General features: G+C 42.6%; 1 long non-coding RNA gene across 11 annotated transcripts in view; it reads right to left on the bottom strand.

Annotated features, from left to right (window-relative positions):
* Window positions 1-13,231, bottom strand: part of LOC106037673 (uncharacterized) — a 231,787-nt gene that overhangs the window by 85,145 nt on the left and 133,411 nt on the right. The window contains exon 2 of one of the 11 annotated variants that reach the window (XR_010834214.1): window positions 1,949-2,120. The exons of the other annotated variants lie outside the window; for them this stretch is intronic. This is a non-coding gene — a long non-coding RNA (uncharacterized lncRNA). The remainder of the gene's footprint in view (window positions 1-1,948; window positions 2,121-13,231) is intronic. 11 annotated transcript variants of the gene reach the window in all.

A 13,231-nucleotide genomic window follows, 5' to 3' on the forward strand; every position in this document is an offset into this window, starting at 1 on the left:
AGCATTGGAAGTACAATCACTGTTGTTTGTGTCACTAAACAGCCTTCTAGTTGTGAACAGCAACAATCTCAGCAGTTCCTCTGGCCAGACACTTGAGAAAGCATGCTCAAATTCATGTGGTTTCACACTTGTGACCTACCGACCACTGCAGGTCCACAGCCTCTCTTCAAGAGCCTGTGTAAGATACCTATAAAACAGTGTCTTTTGCTAGGTTTGAACTTGCTAGATAAGGTGAAATTTCTGCAGGAAATGTTTGGTTGTTTCTGATTTTGAAAAGCGTGGCTGTCCCCAGCACTCCACCGTCTCACAGGGCATCAGAAGATCAAGACTCACAGAACTGAGCCTTGCTCTGCCTCAGAAGCAGAGAAAAATGGACTGGCCAGCCAAACAGCACCAGGGAACATTTCCTCTGAGGAACAGAAGAGCCTTCCGAAGTAGGGAGTTGACAGCTGCGGGTTCCTTTGAAAACCACTCACTTCCCTCTGTCTCCAGAGTGAGCACAGATCTGAGGTTATTCCTCTCTTTGACTTCCTCAGTTAATCTCCATTGTGTCTGAAGTCATTCTTCTCCTGTATTTCTGAAATTACTCATCCTTCTCTGTTGCGCAGTTACTCTTGCCTGCGTTTCTCTGGTGATAAATGCATTAACAAATGCAGCTCTCTGCCTATCAAACCTGGAAATCAGGGAAACTGCAAATTCAGAAGATCAAACTCCACAAATCCCAGCTACTGATACCCAGCAGATGAAGGACTTTGAAATACAGCAGTTCTATCAGATTGTTATAACCTCGGTGAAACATTTGGACTGTTGATACATCATATCTACATTCCCTGCTCAATAAATCATGCACAACATAGGAAAAGTTCTTGAGGGATATAAACCACTGTTCACTGAGACCTTCCTTGCATCATTTGATGTCAGTGAAGCCATACCCCTCATGTTCAGAGAGAAGCATTTTGTTTCAGGTCAAGTGGTGGTCTAGTAACAGCAAAGGGTGAGTAGGACAAAAAAAAAAAACCTCTCTAGCAGCTAGTGAGCATCAGAGAATCACTCCAACTTGCACTTAGTTGATCATTTTGGAGTAGTAGAAGGGTTATTTATGGTATGGACACTGGGATTTGCTTGAGTAAATATGAGGACCTACGGTGCAGAAATTTGCATCTGGAGAAGCCATCCTAAGCATCACTTGTAAGTCAGCAAAGCTCTAATCAATATAACTAATGCTGTTTAGGGTGCAGTTCATCTTCTCCTAAAATAAACACCTATATTTTATCTGCTAAAGTCCTGTCTTCAGTATCCATTAACAATAATGGAATCCAGATATCTAGCAGGGGTTTATCTGGGACATAGACACCTAATCTGTACATACCCATTGCTAAGTGAGACAAGTCCTTCCCTTCTTTCCTTTCTGAGCTATAAATGGGGCCCCACTAGGCCAGTAAGGAATAGGCTTGCATTATCTGTGAGCAATCTGGGGACTCCACTTCCATATCCTCTTGTAGCTAATGGTCTGTTCCATTAATTCTTAAGGTTAAAGTGACCCTTGTAAAGCTAAATCAGTGCATTTCTCAAATAGCAGACAGCAAATATACTTACGCACACATTCAGATATTTGTGAAAGAAATTAACCCTACCTCTCCAACTCATTTCCCACTTTCCTTTCAGTACCAAGATAATTTACTTAAATAGAGTTCCCAACCTTTCTAACAAGCAAAAAACAACATGAAAAAGATGGAAAAACCCAATTGGCTGGCTCCTTTCCTGCTCATGGAATAAAATGAATAATTATTTCCTTATTAAAACAAAAATTAAATATTTTCTAAGCTTTCATCCTTTTTCATCTTCATTATACCACCTCTTAAAATAAAATGAAAAGAAGAAACATGAAACTTAATAAAAATAAACCAAAATTGATGCAAACAGAATAATTGGCAAGGCGTGAAAATACCGCTCGTATCCTGGAGACAGACTGCGTTGTCGGTCGTTTCTTAATTTTCACTCTATTAAGGTAATTTCCTGTGACTATGGCTTTTTTTCCCCAGCAGCCATTCTCACGTACTGTCATCCCTGCTTTCTTTGCATGCGAGGAAGGTTTTTTTTTCTTTTTTCTTCTCCCCTTCCTGATCAGGAAAGAAAAATACATGTGTGAAGTCCACTTTCCAGAGATCTAGAAGCAGACAATGCTGATCACTGAGTCCAAATGCATGGAAGGGAGCAGTGGAAGTAAATTTCAAACTGTAACGTCCACATCGGTGTAATATTTGCACAACAGCACCTTTATTGGCTATCTCCTATGAGAGATTGCACTCTAAAAACTTTTGAGATTTCACCCAGTAAAGTGTTTGTATCACCACTGCACCCTAGCTCAGACCCAGATCTGGTTCTGAACTTACGTCTGACTCATAGCAATTTGTAGCCAGGCTAAACCTGCAAGAATACAAGAGCTTCTGGGGCCAGATATAGGTTTTCTTCACTGCTTAGTTTCTTCCCTTGCTTGTGACACTTCTCCCATGAACCTCTATGAGCAGGAGATTTGGTACAACCCATCAAGGCTGTTAGATGTACCCATCCTAAGGAATAAGCATCCCGAGGAAGTTTAGAACTAAACTGAGATTTTGTAGAGAGCTGTCCAAGTTGGAAATGAAAAGCACGTTTTCAAATATGCCAGGGATGACAGAAGTTCATATTAAACTGATTTCAGAACCACAATGAAATTTTGATATTAATTAAGACTAAAACCTGTCTCTAAAACTCTGACGACTCTATACAAAATCATTTTAGAAAGTTTTCCAAGTCTGGAAGGGAATAATGTCTTTGACACCTCCACTTTCTTCGTTGTTTTTCTCCTTGCTTTCAACCAGAACCAAATATGAAAGAGTTAACTGGAGGCAGGAATTATCAGGTGTTTTAAAGGAAAATTTTCTGCCTGTGATCAGAACCTGGAATAGTAGAGCAGGCAAAGCAGTCTTCCATCACTGTCCCTCAGTCTTGGACACTTACTATTCTCCTGTGTGCATGTTAGTGTGTGTGAGTTCATAATGACTTTGGAAATCCAAATTAATTTTTTTATTATTATTATCCTGATGCTTTGTGAGTATTTTCCAGAAGCATATTGGGGATTAGTTTCCAAGGAAGTTTGTATATGCTTATTTTCCCACAATAGTTGTCTTGTGTTCACATTCACCAGTGCACAGAGAACTGATTCACACCCTCTTATTTGTGGCATAAAACTTTGGTGATTGAGTAAAAGATGCTCTCTTTCTTTACTAGCTTTGGTCATCAGCAGTTTCTCAGCCTTTGAGCCTTGTATCAGTGATATCAACAGCTGAAGTTTTTTGGAATGATTAGCAGATATAAAAAAGACAGACTGGTATTACTGCATTTGCTTTTTGTTTCAAATACTTTTGACTATAAGAGACAGTTGTCTTATTATCTGCTGCATGCCATTAGGAGCAGGCATGGCCTGGGTGGTGGCCCAAAATGAGAGGAGGAGGAGGAGCTGGGTTTCAGCTCTTGCCACAGGGATGAGATCCAACCTTGCATAAGGTACTTCAGCTCTCTGCCTCCTTTTTGTCCCGCACAGCAGTCCTAAGTGAAATCTCACTGGCTTTCTGTGATGTTTTCAGTCTCAAAGGTCAAAAATAGTAGCTAAAGAGTATGTGTCTGTTTGCAGTATTGCCAGATTTTCTCTGTTCTTGATATTCTAATCACTTCCACCACTAAGGATTATACACAAATGAGAGATTAATACCATGGGTATGTCTAAAACATACAGCAGTGCAGACCTATACAGAGCAGCCTGTAATGAATTGCTTTATCTTACAGAAGCAAGTCTACCAATGATGACAAGTGGAATAAATGAACCGGTGAGGAGACATTCTTTCTATTACCCAAGGCTTAGAGGTAGCACAGAGGTCTTTTGCTCTACCACATTATAGTATATCACTTACACGTAGCTGTTCCTCTAGCTCACCACTCGCCCTGGGATGTTCCATCTCTTTACCAATTTTTACCAATGATCAAGTAAAGCCTGCGGGGGAACCGGTAAGGCTTTTGTAGGAGGACCTACATCAGCATCTTAATGAAACCAAGCTCTGACAGTCTCAGACGGTAGGCCATGTGGTGAATTCCACTAGACACTGGGAGAGAAATTCCAAGCCAGCTCTGCACTGTTTAACAAGGAACAGGTACTTGCTTGCAAATGAGACTTGTGCTTTCATCAGCTGGCAGGCCCCCACTGCCTACTGTCCTCTCCATCGAAAAATCACATGGATTTGCAATTGCTTCTGGAATCACAGGTCCAAAACTTCATAACTGACCCTTCAGATGGTGAATAATGCAGCTCCCTGCCTCCCACTGCATGTACTCTGCATCTACCACGTACTGATGATAGCCACCAAAATTGTAAACAGTTTAGGACACAACTGTCTGAGAACACTTGAGAATGATCTTATGGGGCTACTAATGCCCCCAACGCTTCACCTGGTGACTTGCTTGCAGCAGAAGCAAGATAAGTGAAGGAAGGGAAGGAAGACTGGATTTATCAACCTCTCAGAGCAGATCCAGGGCTTGAGACTATTTGGCTACAGAGTACACGTTCTAACCCACCAGATGTAGCTGCTACCAAACTCCCTCCACAGAATATCCTTTATATATATATATATATTTTTTTATATATATATCTATACACATCCCTCCTCCCTCCCCGCCCAGCCTGCTGGAGGGGCAGCATCAATCTCTTTTGATGCTTAAACAGCAGATCATCCATACCAAAGACCAAACCACACCACTAACCAGAAACAGCCACAGGAGAAGAGATGAAAAGAGACTAAGAGTATTGCCCAAGTGATAAGACCCAAATTAAGCTTAATGTTAAGTTAGGAGATACTTAGATGGTCCTCAGATACACCCCCTGCCTCATGTAAAGAGTTTCTCATTTGTGGAAAAATAAATGCCTGCTAGCTCACTTAGTTGCCCATTTATCTCCATGGACAACTAATAAAACCCTTTTACTAATGTTAGTGTGCCATAGGTCCATAACTTTCTGCAAATATATTGTCCATACTTTGCAGATATGTTGCATATTTTTCATTTTATTTTACTCCTCTCCATTTCTGTCCAGTATTTCACATTCACTCTATTTGTTTTTCAGTCTGCTTTATTCCCAACTGCCTTTTCACCTCTTTTTTTTTCTTTTCTTTTTTTTTTCTTTTTTTTTTCTTTTTCTTATCCAATAGCTGGTTTCTCTTTCTCACCAGTCTCTCTGCTGATCTCATTCCTAAAGGGAGCACAGACTGGGAAACATCTGAATTAAAACGTGTGCACATGTGAGAGCTTGATATGAGGCATGAGAAGTTTTCCACATCCCTAGCGATTAGCTTTTCGACTGCCATCTTTATAGCAGCAGGATTTTCTTCAAGGGGAAATACATGGCACAATCAGCTCTGTTAAGGGAAAATAAATGAATTTGGGCTTGATAAAAAACCCACACAATCGAGTTCTGAAAGAGTGAAGGAAGATGTGTTTTTAGTATCCGTCCTAACTCAAATTACTTTTCAACACTGAAAGTAAAACATATCCCGTTTACAAAATGCAGAAAAATAATACCAGAATGTGACATATCCTGGACAACTAATATCCAAAGGCAAGAATATCGAACTAGTGTAAATTCAAAAGGATTGTCTGATTTCGTGCAAACAGTTAATTACCTGTGTCAGAGAGCAGACCAAACAGCACAGAAACTGTCTACTTATTGAAATTAACTGAAGTGGAAAGAAAACAAAGAGAAAGAGAAAGAAAGAGAGAAAAGACTATTATTATTAAACTCCTGATAATGAACGGAATGCTGTAAATTAGAGATAAAGAACCATATTCTGACCAGAGTTACACCGATGTCTGACAGAGGACAGAGCTGGGCCAACTGATGCCTCAGGGACTTTTGCTGACCCCTGTAAGGTGGAAAAATCCCTGAATCAGCCATACAGTATCAAGGAATTTTGCCACTACACAAGCAAAATGGGGAGCTTTCAAATGCTCTCGTGGAATCTGTCCCACATCTAGCTAGCATATTTCAACAGTCAGGTGGATTTAATATCATGTTTTAAGCAAACTCATGAAAATATAACAGCCTCTCCATTTTGTCTTTTTGTGTCTTCTTCCTGCAGCTCCATGAGAGTCTGGAATCTCTCTAGACTCCACGAGAGTCTGCAATCTTTCCTCCTACGTCTGTCAGTGGAGCCCTGTCTCAGACTAAAGGTGGGCAAGAGACAACAAGCTCACACCATCTGGACTCTTTAAATACCCATCTGTCTAAGTGCCAGGTTCTCAAGAGTCCAGCATCCAACGAGCAGACCAGTAAGGAATCAGTCTTTCCAAAGGACTCAGGCCCTGTTAGGCCCTGGCAAGAGGCAGACAGAGTTCTGGATGCTCCCAAACCTCAATGCTTGAGAGCTGCAAGTGTTGAGGGCTTCTAGGGTTGATGCTTATCTGAACTACTTGGATAAGCACAAAAAGCTCATGCTGACCAGCAGTCTTTTGTCTTTCTTTAGCCAAAAATACCATAAAACCAGATTGGATTGTTTGGTTTCGTTCTGCAGATCCCACACTCAAAATACTGACAGCTCAGTGATGCAGCTGCTGCTGAATTTGGGCTCAATTTAAGTCATTTAGATGTGCAAGTACTTGATCGTGCCTGAAAAAAAATCGAACCTTTATACCTTCTAAAAGCTCTAACTTTGTGTGACAGTGAGAACTGCTGGCACAAAAACAAACAGTCCAGCTGAAAATTTGGCCCTTTGTTTAAGAACCTTTTCACAGACATACAGAAAAGTCCAGCAATGATGGGAAGGTTAAATTAAATGCCTGCTCCATACTGGAATGTTTTGTTTCAGTCTAATCACTCAGGGATTAATCATCTGCATAGTTCCTAAATGCTGCCCAGACAAGTTGCTCTGTGCCTGCAGGAGCTAGGGACTGACTTTAAAAGATTGCCTCAGTATTGTCTCCAACTACATGAGCCTGACATTCTCCCTTGAGCCAGCAGAAGTCCTCAATCATAGAATGGCTTGGGTTGGAAGGGACCTCAGAGACCATCCAGCTTCTCCTGCCATGGGCAGGGACACCTTCCATCAAGACCTGGTTACTCAAAGCCCCATCTAGCCTGGCCTTGAACACCTCCAGGGATGGGGCATCCACAGCTTCTCTGGGCAACCTGTGCCCGTGCCTCACCACCCTCTGAGTGAAGAATTTCTTCCTTATCTAAACCTACATTCCTACTACATTCTAATTCCTACTGTGGAACCTTTCTTCCACATCTAAACCTATCCTCCTTAAGCCATTACTCCTTGTCCTATCACTACACTCCCTGACAGAGAGACCCTCTCCTGCTTTCCTGTAGGCTCCCTTTAGGCACTGGAAGGCTGCAATGAGGTCTCCCCAGAGCCTTCTCTTCTCCAGGCTGAACAACCCCAACTCCCTCAGCTTGTCTTCATAGGAGATTGTTGCCCCTTCTCTGGACTCGTTCAAATAGGTCCATGTCCTTCTTGTGCTGGGAGCCCCTATCCACCAATACTGTAACCCCGTCGTAGAAGGCCACCAGACTTGTTGGGCATGATCTGCCCTTAGTGAAGCCATGTTGGCTGTCACCAATTGCCTCCTTATTTTCCTTGTGCGTTAGCATACTTTCCAGGAAGATCTTCTCCATCATCTTGCCAGGCAGAGGTGAGACTGACTGGCCTGTAGTTATCCGGGTCTTTGTTTTTTTGCTTGTTAAAAATGGGAGTTAAGTTTCCCCTCTTCCAGTCAGTGGGAACTTCACCAGATTGCCACAACTTCTCAAATATGATGGGGGGTGGCTTAGCAACTTCATCCACCAGTTCCCTCAGGAGCCGCAGATGCATCTCATCAGGTCCCATGGCTCATGCACCCTTCGGTTCCTTAGATGGTCTTGAACCTGATCCTCTCCTACAGTGGGCAGCTCTTCATTCTCCCAGTCCCTGCCTTTGCCTTCTGGGATTTAGACTATTTAGCTAGAGCTCTTGCTGATAAAGACTGAGGAAAGGACATCACAATCATCACTACTGGAGAGACAGCCTGCAAATATGACAACATTCTGCTACCTGCCATGGGCCTGTCTGGCCAAATCAGACTTTGATATTAGGCCATGGGGAGACAGGGTTTTCTATGTCCTGAAGGAAACTTGGAGTTACAGGCTTATGGTCTTGGAATTTTTCTGCTTCAGCTGATATATTGTCTAAATCTAAAACTTATTTAAAAACCTGTCTGGATGCCACGGCTTTTAATTAATCTTCTCTTAGTTTTTATACCATATAGTACCTTGAAGACGCAAGATCAATCACTGCTATATTGTAATGTAGAGTTGGGAGACAGAAAGATAAATGAGCTATCAAGTTTAGCATTTTGATGGCTAAGTTTAATTTTAACTAGCTCGGGAACATACTGTAGACAGATGAATAAAATCAGCTTTAGGACCTAAGCTGGAGTCCACCAGAAAGGAACTGAAAGAGTTCTGGTCAGTCTTATGAGGAATTGGGTGAGAGAGGTCTAGGCTCACATAAGCAACTATGCTAGCAAACATACAGTTCTTATCCTTCAGCTGTATTGACTTCTCAAAATCATAAACAACCCCTGAAAATAAGAAACATCATCAAACAACAATAATAAAATACACACAAGCCTGATGGAATGCTGGTATATTGCGTATCTTTCATCCACACATTCTACAGTTTCCACCCTGCAAAGACTCATTCACAAAGGCACTGAGCCCATTTACAATGCACGATATTAGGCATACAGGAGTGTCATGGTAGAAACAGGTCTCAGTACTTCATAAGGAAGGGTAAATACAGTGTCACACACGTGATGTGCAAGAAAGAAGCAAGTTTATCACTCAAGGGTACAAAATGAGTCAGCAGCAGGGCTGGCAGCAGAATCAAGGAATCCCAACTCATCATTTACTCCATCCATGAGGCTGTTCACATTGCTGCAAGTAAGTGATATAACAGCCAGCCAAGTCATTCATCCCTTTGAAAGTGCCTCTGCAAGGATGAGGCACATTTAGGGTCCTTGTGCCTTTTATGACTCATGGTGACTCAGATTCTACTGTGTTTCACAGAGTCCATCACAGAAACTCTAATCCCAGTGTTTTCTGCTTGGTCCATTGTAATGATTCTCATTCTAATGCGTGCCACGCATCCATCACAGTGACGATTTCTACCGCTCCACCCAGTCTTACTGCAATGAGTAATGCTAATGCACTGCGCCAGTCTGCGAGGAATTTCCATCATGCATCATTTTAAGATCACATTGTATTCAACAGTATGCTCAAATTAAGGCTGTTCTTGTACGTGAGTTTGCTCTGAATCTTAACTCTAGCCTTTTCCCATCAGACCAGTAAAAAGGTGGAGTGAGGGAGCTAAATAAAAAGAAGCTGTGTCTGTCTGTCTGCCTCTCCAAGGGATTTATAAAGCACCCACCGCCAAAATTTTCCACGTGATGGGTGACAGTGTCTTTTTGCCAATGGTTTATTCTGATACACTGGAGTGACAATTACTGAAACTCACAATCAACCAAAACAAATGCTAAAATCTTTGTTTCTTGTCCCCTTAGGTCAGGTATAGTGTTTGGATTGGGGTGGGGGAAGTTGTTGGCTGGGAGGAACTGCCTACCTCTAAACGCCTTCTCACTTACGTAATAAAAAGTGGATAAAACATGCATGAATGATAACACACATTTTACCCAAATAGCTCCATTTATGAATATTTTTAATTTATGATATAATGCTGAGGCCCTGAACACACAGATGATAGTACATAGTATCCATTATTTCACCACTGGGTTGGAGATGCTGTGGCTACAAGATAGCAAAAACCAATCCAGTATTCAGTCATTCAGTTGGTTGAAAATTTGTCCAGAAGATTTGGTGGATCAACTCTGCTCCAAAGAACTGCACAGGGTATCAGATACCACCTGTACTCCACTGTGTGGCATCAAGACAACAGAAAAAATAAAAATAAATGAAAGCCATCATAAACTCTGTAGGTTGTGCTCTTGCTAAGTCAACAGAGTTACTTGTGTGCCCACATCTGATCCAGATCACAATCGTAATGGGCTGATGCAGCAGAGCACATGGCCTCAGAGCGGGGCTGTTTTCTTCCCATCTCACTCCATCTCTGTCAGCATAGGATTATTTGCTGCTACTGCTTTGGTACGGGGATTTTAGCCTGTCTGATCCACACTGTGGTATGTGATGACACGCTGGGAGGACCCGTCCCAAAAGAAGCTTCATGGTCTGTAAAGGTAGACCCTCATTACTAGAGCCAAATGTGTACCAAAGACGTGCAGGGCAACCATTTTTAATAACTTAGAAATAGAATATGACTCTGGTCATTTTTATGCTGTTTATACTTGCTTTACAGAGCCGTCACACACACAGAGCCCCGTTGGAACAAGAGTTCATAGAGAGTAAATCTCAGGCCTGTAGCTTAGAACCACTTAATCACACAACAGACTTCATTTCTGGCAGAAGTAATTAACAAAGGTTCAGCCATCTAATCAGGGAACAAAAGCACAGCTCTGTCACCTCATTGACCAATCATGTCACCCGAATATCGAATCATGAATATCGACTACTCGCAGCAAAGGGTCTGCAGGTAGCTCCCAGACCAAAATACGCATAAAAACCGAGGCTGCGGGTCAGTCAATGCAAACCCACTGCATAAAACAACTACTGGCTGAGAGCAGACAACTGGCAAACATGAAGAGGAAAAAAAGAAAGGGGAGGGAGGGGGGAGCAAAACAAAGCAGCAGCTAAATTTGCCAACCACTGCAGATTCTGCTTGTCTGAGTATAAAGCAGAGAGCAAGTAAAAGGGAGTGGAAAGGAGAATGCAGGAAAGAGGATGCTCCCTGCACAGTTCTCCTGAAAAACACTGTTCAGAGAAAAGTTCAGAAGTGTGGGAGCACCAGAGCTGGCACAGGGCATGTTGAACAGTGGTGAACTCTTGTCTAGAAGCCGGTCTTGCAGGGCTCCACATCCTGTACCAATCCTCCCAGACAAAGCATTCTTCATTCACTTTCATTTTCCATATGCTTGTTTTGTTCAGCGCCAAGCAAGGGCATGCAGCCAAAGCTCATTTTTTCTGCCCTGCTTGGGAGCTTGCTCCTTCACACTGTGTTCAGGCTTCCTTCTCTGCATTGAGAAGAAGTCCACTTTTCTTCAGTGTAAGAAAAGCAAAGGGTGGGACAGGGAAGATGGCTGAGGCTCAGTACCACATTATTCCACATGCACTAACTGGCAATCATTAAGGTACAACGGATACTGTGAGCAGCCCCAGACACACAGGAAGTTCTCATTCAGGTCATAGCATCACACAGACCTGCCTTTGCACTGTGCCTAATAATGACCCCATCTTCCAGACATCCATTTTAAGGGAACCATCAAAAAACAGTTTACAAAACAAACCGAGGAACTTAAGGTCACCCTAACTTATCGCATAAGGTTGACTCCCAGACAAACACTATCTTCAGAAAGGATTCAAAACAGCCCCAGCTCTGTTCATAGACTTACAAAACCAAACCTAAAGAAACCCTGAAAGAGTTGAAGAGTAGAAGAGTGCAATAGTCCATTCTTTTCAAGGAGATGTCATTTAAGCAACATTTTCCAAAAGATCACAGCGATGCCAACAGAAAGCTGTGGTACAAAAGAAGGCAAATATAAAGTAAATGGCTGAACAGAGAATTTAAGTTCAAACATCCAAGTACAGTAAGGCAGGCAATGAGAAATTCTAAGGCTAAACTGGTTTTGCAGTCAGGACACTATGTAGAGATGTGGGAGATTAGGGATTTATTTTCACCCCGGCACAGTTTTTATGAATGACTTGAGCACTACCAGTCCACCTTGTTATAAATATCTATTTCCTTAATTATGAGAGCGTAATAATGCCAATAAACTACTTCAGAAGATGCAGTAAGAGCATGGTAACATTTGCAAGGTGTCCAGACACTAGGTGATTGAGGAGACAGGAAAAATGCAGGAAAACAGGGGACTTCCCTGATTCTCTTCTGTGAGGATACAGTCAGGTATTGTAGAAGGTGCCCAGCTGCCCACGTGGTGATGGACAACATTGGGTCCATTCTGGCTGTTGTTGGTTGTGCAGGTAAAAGCTGTGGGGAAGTTTAAGTGCCAGTCTTGTCTTCCCCAATCTAAGACCCAATTGCAGAGCTACTCACCCTGAGGTCTAGGTGTTTATCTAAATAGTGAGGCTAAAACATGTTGGGTTACACTGAAGACCAGGAAGGCTTCAGCCAGAAGATGGTGAACTGAATGCACAAGTGAATGTACAAAGCTAGGAGACCAGGCAAAACTGAGAGGGGATCCAGGGAATCAATACATAGCTTAAAAGAGAAAACTTACTCCTCTTCCAACCCCCCATGCCCCAAATATTTTTATGGAGGGAAGACCAAAGCAATATAGATTATGGTGAAGGTCAGAGGGGCTGTCCACATCTGCAGCCCTTCCCAGAAACACTCAGCATCATGCTGACAGATAAAAAACTCAAGAGCTAAGACAGTTTGTTGGTGAATAGGTCTGAAGAGTACATTAATAAGGTAACTTCCCAGCCTTTGCAGGCTCCATCTGTCAGGGTGGGAGTGTCTCTGTGAGTATGTATGTAAGCAAACAGTCCTCCCCTGAGGCTGTGAAATCTAGCAATTAAGAGTACGTAACAAAGCACCTCTGGGGAAAGCATAACCTCCCATTTTCTACTTCCCAAGAGTTTCCCCTTGCACCTCTTCCACTCCCTACACCCTTGGAAAGGAACAGTCTGCTTTACCTATTGCTTCTCCTTCTTGCCTCAACCCTTCAGCAGCTGAGAGCACGCAAATGGCAGTTCAGCATCCTGTACAGCAATGCAGCTAGCACATGCCAGTCTCCTTGAATTAATGCAAAGAGATAGCCAAGAGGGGAGAAAGTTTCGTAGAGCAGTTGCAGCTGACCCATTACAAAAGACACACAGAGCCATGCACATGAGGACCTCACTGTTACAGGTTGGTGTTTCTTAGTACACCAGTCACAACTCTTCCTGAGGTCAAAAGCAACATAGCACCTTCCTTCCTGAGTGAGAAGTTGAAATTGCTTCCCCTAAGCGATTGCCCTAACTAGGGAGCTGCTAAATACCTTTAATTGCTGGCAGCAGTTCAGCTTCTCCAGCACA

This window comes from Anser cygnoides, chromosome 1, assembly GCF_040182565.1.
Source record: "Anser cygnoides isolate HZ-2024a breed goose chromosome 1, Taihu_goose_T2T_genome, whole genome shotgun sequence".
Lineage (NCBI taxonomy): Eukaryota > Metazoa > Chordata > Aves > Anseriformes > Anatidae > Anser > Anser cygnoides.